Consider the following 8,989-nt stretch of genomic DNA (forward strand, 5'->3'; position numbering starts at 1 on the left):
AGCCTTACTCCAAGCAGTTCTACTCCCAAGGAGAATTGCTGTCTGTAAGTGCAAAGCCACAGATCCAGTCTCCCAAGGGAATGCTAAAGCTGACCAAGCAGCAAAACAAGCAGCGATGGGAACCAGCCACACCCATGTTCAAGAAGAAGCAGACAGCACAGATGAAGATAAGTGTGAACGAACGACACATCCTTCGCAGAAGCAAGACATCATCCCTCTCCAAGTTCTGAAGGACATGCAGGACAATGCCCCGCCCAATGAAAAGCAACAGTGGACTGCAGCAGGAGCAAAAATGGACGGCCTGGGCATTTACAGAGTTTTGGACAAACCCTGCCTCCCTCGGAGTCTTTTTCAAGCAGTGGCTAAATTGAGTCATGGGCCAAGCCATGTCTCAACAGGGGGGATGGTGGGGATAGTAGAAAATAACTTCTACTGTACTAAAGGCCTCATTACCTATTTTAAAAATTTTTGCAGATCGTGCCTCACATGCTGCAAACACAATGCTCAGGGAAATGTCAGACCTACAAGAGGGAAGTGCCCACAAGGGTCTTACCCATTTGAAATCATCCACATGGATTTCATAGAACTGAACAGATCCGGTCCACACAAATACTGCTTAGTAATAGTGGAGTCATTCTCAAAATGGGTAGAAATCTTCCCAGCAAAAAAGCCAGATGCACTGACAGTAGCAAAAGCTATATGTTAAAACATCATCCCAGATCACGGTATTCCAAGAGTTACTTGGAGTGACAATGGGTCACATTTTGTTAACCAAATTATTGGAGAAATGGCCCAACATATAGGGATCAGCCTAAAACATCACTGTGCTTATCATCCACAGAGTGCAGGACTAGTGGAGAGAACTAATGGCACTATCAAACTTAGACTCAAAAAGACCATGGAAGAAACAGGGAAACCATGGCCAGAGTGTTTGCCCTTAGTCAAAACATACATGAGAATAGTTCCAACAGTAACAGGCATCACACCTTTTGAAGCAGTAAAAGGAAGACCTTTTCATCTTCCATTATGGGAAGCGTCAGGAGTACAGGAGGAAAAGGGGAACTTGACCCCATGACAGACTGGCTGCATAGACTTTTCCAAAATGACAATGTGAAAAGAGCAAATGATCTGCCAGGTCCTTCTCTCCCTTCCACACAGGAATCGCTGACTCCAGGAGACCAGGTGCTGATAAAGGTCATCAAGAGGAAGTGCTGGTCCAGCCCGAGGTGGGAAGGCCCATTCACAGTGCTCCTGACCACACCCACAGCTGTCAAAATCGCGGAGAGAGAGACGTGGATTCACCAGTCCCACACCAAAAAGGTCCATCCTGTCACTTAAAGCAGCTACTATGGTGACGACCCGGTATAAATACTGACTGATTTCCTACTGTCTACGGGTGCGGTACTGAGAACCAAACCCCACCGGTGAGGACATGTGCTAGTAACCTCTGTCCTCCGCTTTCTTTCCCTCTTTATTTAGGTTTACTGTGTTCCCTGCCATTTTTTATTTTGATTCCCTTCTCAGCCAGGCCATGAGTCTGTCGCTCCAAGCGGAGGGCAGGGGAGGAATTTTTCCCTATTAAGAGGGTTTTCGCCTCCCCCTGACTGGGTACCTATGTTGTGCATTATTATGATGTTGTGCTCTAAAACCTGTTATAGGACTGAGTTCAATTGATGTTCCAAAAATCCACAACAGGGGGGAAATGTAAGATAAGCTTACACATTTCACAGAGGTCTGTGAAATGTATCTCCTCATGTGTCATAAATCTTTTTTAATTACTCTGTTGCTGTGCAGGGATGTGTGTGTGTGCTGTTTGTCTATGGGAAGTTTAAGAGCTCAAGGTGACTGCAAATTTATGATAGTTGCATTCTTGTGGGTTTTTGTAACAGGAAAAACTGTGTCCACTCAGAGGACACCCGGCCTTGAGAAGATTAACTGTCTCTGTATAACAACTTTACTTGTCTTGTGAAACCTCTTTCCCCCTCCCTATGTGTGAAACTCAACAAAATGTGTGGTTTTGGGGGGGCTCGGAGAGAGTCTTACGTGCGGGTGTGGAGGATATGTTCTGCTCCTCCAAGCTCTCCCTAAAATGCAGTTTAGTAAAAAATAACTCTGCCTCTGTCTCAATCATTCTATCCCGGTGCTGTGACCTCTGGGTCTACATTGAGCGAGAAGTCCGTGCTTTGGACCTAACACCAACCTGGTGTACATGTCATCATATGCCTCTTGTTTAGCCTTCGCCACCTCTACCTTTGCCGTACGTCGCATCTCAATCTATTCCTTTCGCCTCTTCTCAGACCTTTCAGTGTCCCACTTCTTCGCCGATCTGTTTCCTTGTATGACTTCATGTATTTCCACCACCAAGACTCCTTCTCTCCTTTCCTACCAGAAGACACACCAAGTACTCTCCTGCCTGTCTCTCTGATCACCTTGGCTGTAGTAGTCCAGTCTGCCGGGAGCTCCTCCTTTCCATCGAGAGTCTATCTCACCTCTTACCAAAAAGCCACACAACATTCTTCCTTTCTCAGTTTCCACCACATGGTTTTCTGCTCGACTTTTGTCTTCTTAATCTTCCCACCCACCACCAGAGTCATCCTACACACCACCATCCTATGCTGTCGAGCTACACTCTCCCCTATCACGACCTTACACTTAATAACCTCCTTCAGATTACATCGTCTGCACAAAATGTAATCTACCTGCGTGCTTGTACCCCCGCTCTTGTAAGTCACGATATGTTCCTGCCTCTTCTGGAAAATTGTTAACTCCTGCCATTTCCATCCTTCTTGTGAAGTTCACCAGCATCTGTACCTCAAAGATCCTTTCCTGGATGGTGTACTTACCCATCACTTCTTTGTCGCCCGTTTCCTTCACCAACATGTTAATTACAAAATGCACCAATCACAATGCTCTCTCAATCTGGGATCCTCAGAACTACTTCATCTAATTCCTTCCAAATTTCTCTTTCAACTAGAGGTCACATCCTACCTGTGGGGCAAAGCCACTTATGACATTAAACAGATTAAACACACTCTCAATTTCAAATTTCAACCTCATCACTCTATCTTCTCAAACTCTTCACATCCAAGACATTCTTAGCTAGCTCTTCCTTTAAAATAACGCCGACTCCATTTCTCTTCCCATCTACTCCATAGTAAAATAATTCAAACAATGGTCCTAAACTTCTGGGCTTATTACCTTTCCACCTGCTGTCTTGGATCCACAATATATCAGCCTTTCTCTGAATCAGCATGTCAACCAACTCCTGAGCTTTTCCTGTCATAGTCTCAACATTCAAAGTCTCAACCCTCAGTTGTAGGCTCTGTGCATTCCACTTCTTCTTCTGCCGATGAATCCACTTTCCTCCTCTTTTTTAGACCCACAGTAGCTGAATTTCCTGAGTGCCGGGGGCGGGTGTTGTTAACCCGGGCCACGAATGATCCGGTATGGTATTCTTTAGATGAACGCTCATATTAGTTTGGCACAGTTTTACACCCTTTAACTCTTCCTGATGCAACCCTCTGCATTTATCCAGGCTTGGGACTGGCCTACAGATTGCACTGGCTTGTGCCCCCATAGGGCTGCATTCTCACGTTCCATTTAATACTCCTATATCAAGTAAAGTTTGTACTGTGGATATGTTTTTTCAACACCAAATATTATTTTGATGAAGCAATCTAATAATCATCATGTACAGTGAAGAAATGAGTATTTGAACACCCTGCTATATTGCAAGTTATCCCACTTAGAAATTATGGAGGGGTCTGCCATTTTCATCATAGGTGCATGTCCACTGTGAGAGAGATAATCTAAAAAGAAAAATCCAGAAATCACAATGTATGATTTTTTTATTTATGCGATACAGCTGCAAATAAGTAATTGAACACCTATATATCAGATAGAATTCTGACCCCCAAACACCTGTTAATCCGCCTTTAAAAGTCCATCTCCACGCCATGTATTATCCTGAATCAGACGCACCTGTGTGAAGTCGTTAGCTGCATAAAGACACCTTCCACACCATACAATCAGTAAGACTCAAATTTGTAACATGGCCAAAACCAAAGAGCTGTCTAAAGGCACCAGAGACAAAATTGTTGAACTCCACACGGCACAAAAGGGCTACGGAGAAATTGCCAAACAGCTAGATTAAAAAAAAAAAAAAAAGGTCCACTGTTGGAGCAATCATTAGAAAATGGAAGAAGCTAAACATGCTCAATAGTAGTGGAGCCCCATGCAAGATATCACCTCGTGGGGTCTCAATGATTCTTAGGAAGGTGAGGAATCAACCCAGGATGACACGACAGGACTTGGTCAATGACCTGAAAAGAGCTGGGACCACTGTTTCCAAGGCAACTGTTGGTAATACATTAACGTGTCATGGTTTGAAATCATGCATGGCACAGACGATTCCCCCGCTTAAACCAGCACATGTCAAGGTCCGTCTTAAGTTTGCCAATGACCATTTGGATGATACAGAGGAGTCTACACCCTGAACTGAACTTACTTACTGGACTACAGAACAGTTTTCCACTTTGCATCAGTCCATCTTAGATGAGCTCAGGCCCAGTGAAGGCGGCGGTGTTTCTGGGTGCTGTTGATAAATGGATTTTGCTTTGCGCAGTAGTTTTACATTGCACTTACAGATGTAGCGCAGAACTTTATTAACTGAAATTTCTTTTCTGAGGTGTTCTTGAGCCCACGTGGTGATATTCATTACACCTTGATATCAGTTTTTGATGCAGTGCCACATGAGGGATCAAAGGTCACAGGCATTCAATTGTGGTGTTTACATAATTCACCCGCGGGACCTCGAGTTGGGGTGCGGGGTTCTGCACGGACTGTTTTTGTTGTTGCTCTTCCGGAGTCAAGGTACACAGAGTTCCCGCCGTTATGCGAATAGTGTTTTGATGTCTAGCAATAAAACAAGTTTTGTTCCTGTGTCCGACACTCCGCCTCCGACTCCTTTTCTCCGGCGCTACACTGGTGACCCAGACGTCAGTCCCGGCATTTTCGAGGCTGAACCGAACATGGCAACCGCCATCCTCAAATTGCCGGAGGTTTGGGAGACGTCTGCGGCAGCGTGGTTCGCGCAGACGGACGCTCAGTTCGCCCTCCGCGGGATCTCAGATGATTCCACGCATTATTATCACGTTGTCTCAGCCCTCGGGAGCTCAACGGCGGCCAGAGCAGTGAACTTCATCACCTCTCCACCGGCCCGAGATAAGTATGCTGGGATCAAGGCTCACCTTCTCAAGGTTTTTGAGCTTTCACGGCCGGAGCGTCCCCTATGTCTGTTGGCTATTAATGGACTGGGGGACAGCAAACCTTCCGAACTCATGGAAATGATGCTGAACCTGCTGGGCACGGAAGAGCCCAATTTCATTTTCATGGAACTGTTTCTCAGGCATATGCCACCGCGTGTTCAGACGGCGCTCGCAAACAGTACTGTCACTGAGCCCCGGGCCCTGGCCGAGGAGGCCGACCGTTTCTTCCAGGCCACCCAGCGCTTCTCCCCTGAGATGCTGGCCGCGACGCGCAGTTACTCGCCTCCGGGCGCGGGGGTGGCATCCAGCAGGAGCCCCATCGCCACCAACGGCCGTGCTGGCACAGGCTTGTGCTACTTCCACGCCCGTTTCTGTGCGAAAGCGAAGAGGTGCCGCGCCCCTTGCAACTACGACGCGTCAGGAAACGCCAAAGCCCACGCTGCGCAGCGGCCGTGAGCGTGGGCGCGAAGAGCCGGCTGCTGTTCGTTAAGGACACCCTTTCCGGGCGCAAATTCCTGACAGCCACTGCGGAGGACGCCGGTGGCGGGACTCATGGGCCACCCCTACTGTCCGCTAATGGCTCCCCTATCCGCTCTTATGGCATAAGGAATGTGGACTTGTGTTTCGGGAGTCAGCGCTTCACATGGGACTTTGTCACTGTCGATGTCTCATTCCCACTCCTCGGCGCTGATTTTTTTTGTGCCCACGGGCTGCTGGTGGATGTTAAGAGGGGCCGTCTGGTGGATGCACTGACTTTCTCCACGGTTGCCTGCGTCCGCAATGAGGCAACTTATGGCGGTCTCTCCAGTTCACTCTCGGACGGCACAAAGTACCAGCTCCTCCTTGGTGAGTTCCCTGGCTTAACACGGCCCACTTTCTCCTCTGCCACGACTAAACATGGGGTCGAGCATCACATTTAGACCAAGGGCCCCCCGATTCACGCGAGGGCCCGACGGCTTGACCCCGAGAAGCTAGCAGTCGCTAAGTCTGAGTTTGCCAACATGGAGCGTCTGGGCATCGTCCGCCGCTCGGATAGCCCGTGGGCCTCGCCGCTACACATCGTCCCTAAACCGAGTGGCGGGTGGCGACCGTGTGGTGACTACCGCCGCCTTAACGACGCCACTACGCCCGACCGCTACCCTGTTCCACACATTCAGGACTTCTCGGCCCACCTGGCGGGCAAAATCCTGTTCTCCAAGGTCAACCTGGTGCGCGGGTATCACCAGGTTCCCGTGCACCCCTCAGATGTTCCCAAGATGGCTGTAATCACTCCGTTTGGACTGTTCGAGTTTCTGAGGATGCCGTTTGGTCTTTAAAACGCGGCACAATCTTTCCAGCATTAAATGGATTCTGTGCTCAGGGATTTGCCATTTGTGTTCGTCTATTTGGATGACATCCTCGTCGCCAGCTCCTCGGAGGATGAACATCTGATGCACCTCCGCGACCTCTTCGCATGACTCGAGCAGCATGGCCTGATCATCAACCCGGCGAAGTGTGTTTTCGGGGTGCCCTCTATCCTGTTCCTCGGGCAGCTCATATACAACAATGGCGCTGCCTCCCTACGGACATCCAACACATTGCCGGCAAATCCAATGTGGTCGCGGACTGCCTCTCCAGGGCTATCGTCGGCACTGTGCATCTGGGTCTCAACTACTCCCGAATGAGCGCAGACCAGGCCTCAGACCACGGGGTGCAGGGCCTCAAGACTTCTGACACGGGTTTGCGCCTGGAGGAAGTCGCGGTTGGTGACTCGGGCGTCAGGCTGCTGTGCGACCTCTCGGCTGACCAGCCTCGGCCGCCGGTCCCTGCAAACTGGCGGCGAGCTGTTTTCGAGGCGGTCCACAACCTCTCCCAGCCCGGAAGGAAACAGTCAGTGAGGCTGGTGGCCCAGAAGTTCGTGTGGCGCGATCTTAAGAAAGATGTGCAGGCCTCGGTCGACTCGTGCGTGGCCTGTCAGTGGGCTAAGGTGCATCACCACACAAAAGCCCCCTTGGAGCCCTTCGCTGTCCCCGAGAGGAGGTTTGACCACGTCAACGTCGACTTGGTAGGTCCGCTTCCTCCCTCGCACGGTTTCAAGTACTTGCTCACCATGGTGGACAGGACGACCCGCTGGCCCGAAACCATTCCCCTCTCCTCGACAACGTCGTCAGACGTGGCCCGGGCGTTCATCGGCACGTTGGTTGCGCGCTCCGGGACCCCGTGCGACCTTTCCTCCGACCGTGGCCCTCAGTTTACTTCTGAACTCTGGAATGCAGTCGCTGAGAGTTTGGGGGTCAAGCTGCACCACAGTACCGCCTATCACCCCCAGGCGAACGGTCTCTGCGAGCGGTTCCACCGCTCCATGAACGCAGCCCTGCGTGCCGGCTTGACGGACGGCAACTGATTGGATAAGCTCTCGTGGGTCATGCTCGGCCTCAGGTGCGCCCCCAAGGAGGACCTGTTGTCAATCGCCCTGGTCCGCAGCCAGGCAACGGTCTTCCCTGCTGGAGGCCGCAAAAGGGTTCGCGCCGGTTCCCACGTTGCAACATGGCACCCCAGCTGCCCTGTCACCTGCGCTCTGCAGATTTTGTGTTTGTTCGTCATGACGCCCACCGTGGACCTCTGCGCCCCCCATACGACGGGCCTTTCAGGGTCCTGGAGCACGGGGATAAGAGCCTGCTGATGGACAATGGCGGCAAACCCGAGACTGTTTCCGTGGACAGGGTCAAATCCGCGCACCTGGAGATTGCTCAGCCTTTGGGGTTGGCCCTCCCCCCGCGCCAGGGACGTGCCCCTTTGCCCTGTGCCCCTGCGCCTGCCGGGGTGCCCTTGACCCCGCCTGGGCCCTTGTCCCGTGACTCAATAGACAGTGCGGCCCCGCCCCCGTCAGCCCCTACAGTGCACACCCACCGGGGTTGGGTCGTCATCCCTCCACGGCACGAGGATTTTGACTATAGGTGAATTCTGGGGAGGCTTGTGTGGTTTTTACATAGTTCACCCGCGGGACCTCGAGTTGGGGTGCGGGGTTCCGCACGAATTGTTTTTGTTGTTGCTCTTCCGGAGTCAAGGTACACAGAGTTCCCGCCGTTATGCGAATAATGTTTTGATGTCTAGCAATAAAACAAGTTTTGTTCCTGTGTCCGACACTCCGCCTCCTACTCCTTCTCATCGGCACGACACAATGTTGATTTTCAGCCTTGCATGCAGGGATACCTTCAGATTCTCTGAAATTTTTGATATTTTCAATCATTGATGATGAAATCCCTAAATTCCTTGCAACTGTACATTGAGGAACATTGTCTTTAAAGGGGAAATCCAGTGCTTTGCATGAACAGTGTATAAATAGGTCATGTAATATGTACCCTTTTTTGACAATTTGGTGTTAAATCCTCTCGCATTTAATAGTGTTTTGAGAAGATTTTTAATCGACAATTACGAATTTTCAGGGGCGCTGCCATTTTCGCGAGTCACATGATCTATGTGGGCGTATATGACGTATATCGTGCCACAACAAAGGCTCGATTATATGGGACACCATTATGTCCAGCGCTGATTTCTCGGATTTATCCTCATCTGATGAAGAGCAGCCGTGGATGGTTCTTCGGACGGGAATGACGCAGAGTCTGACGAGCGAGTTCCAGCGGGGTCCGCGAGCCGAGTTTCTAGGCTGTGGAGGCCATTAGCCCCGCACACCGAAGGTAAGCTAAAGGCCTCTGCCACCACCGAAGGCGGGCCACAAGCTC

The sequence above is a fragment of the Syngnathoides biaculeatus genome, chromosome 9 (assembly GCF_019802595.1).
Source record: "Syngnathoides biaculeatus isolate LvHL_M chromosome 9, ASM1980259v1, whole genome shotgun sequence".
Lineage (NCBI taxonomy): Eukaryota > Metazoa > Chordata > Actinopteri > Syngnathiformes > Syngnathidae > Syngnathoides > Syngnathoides biaculeatus.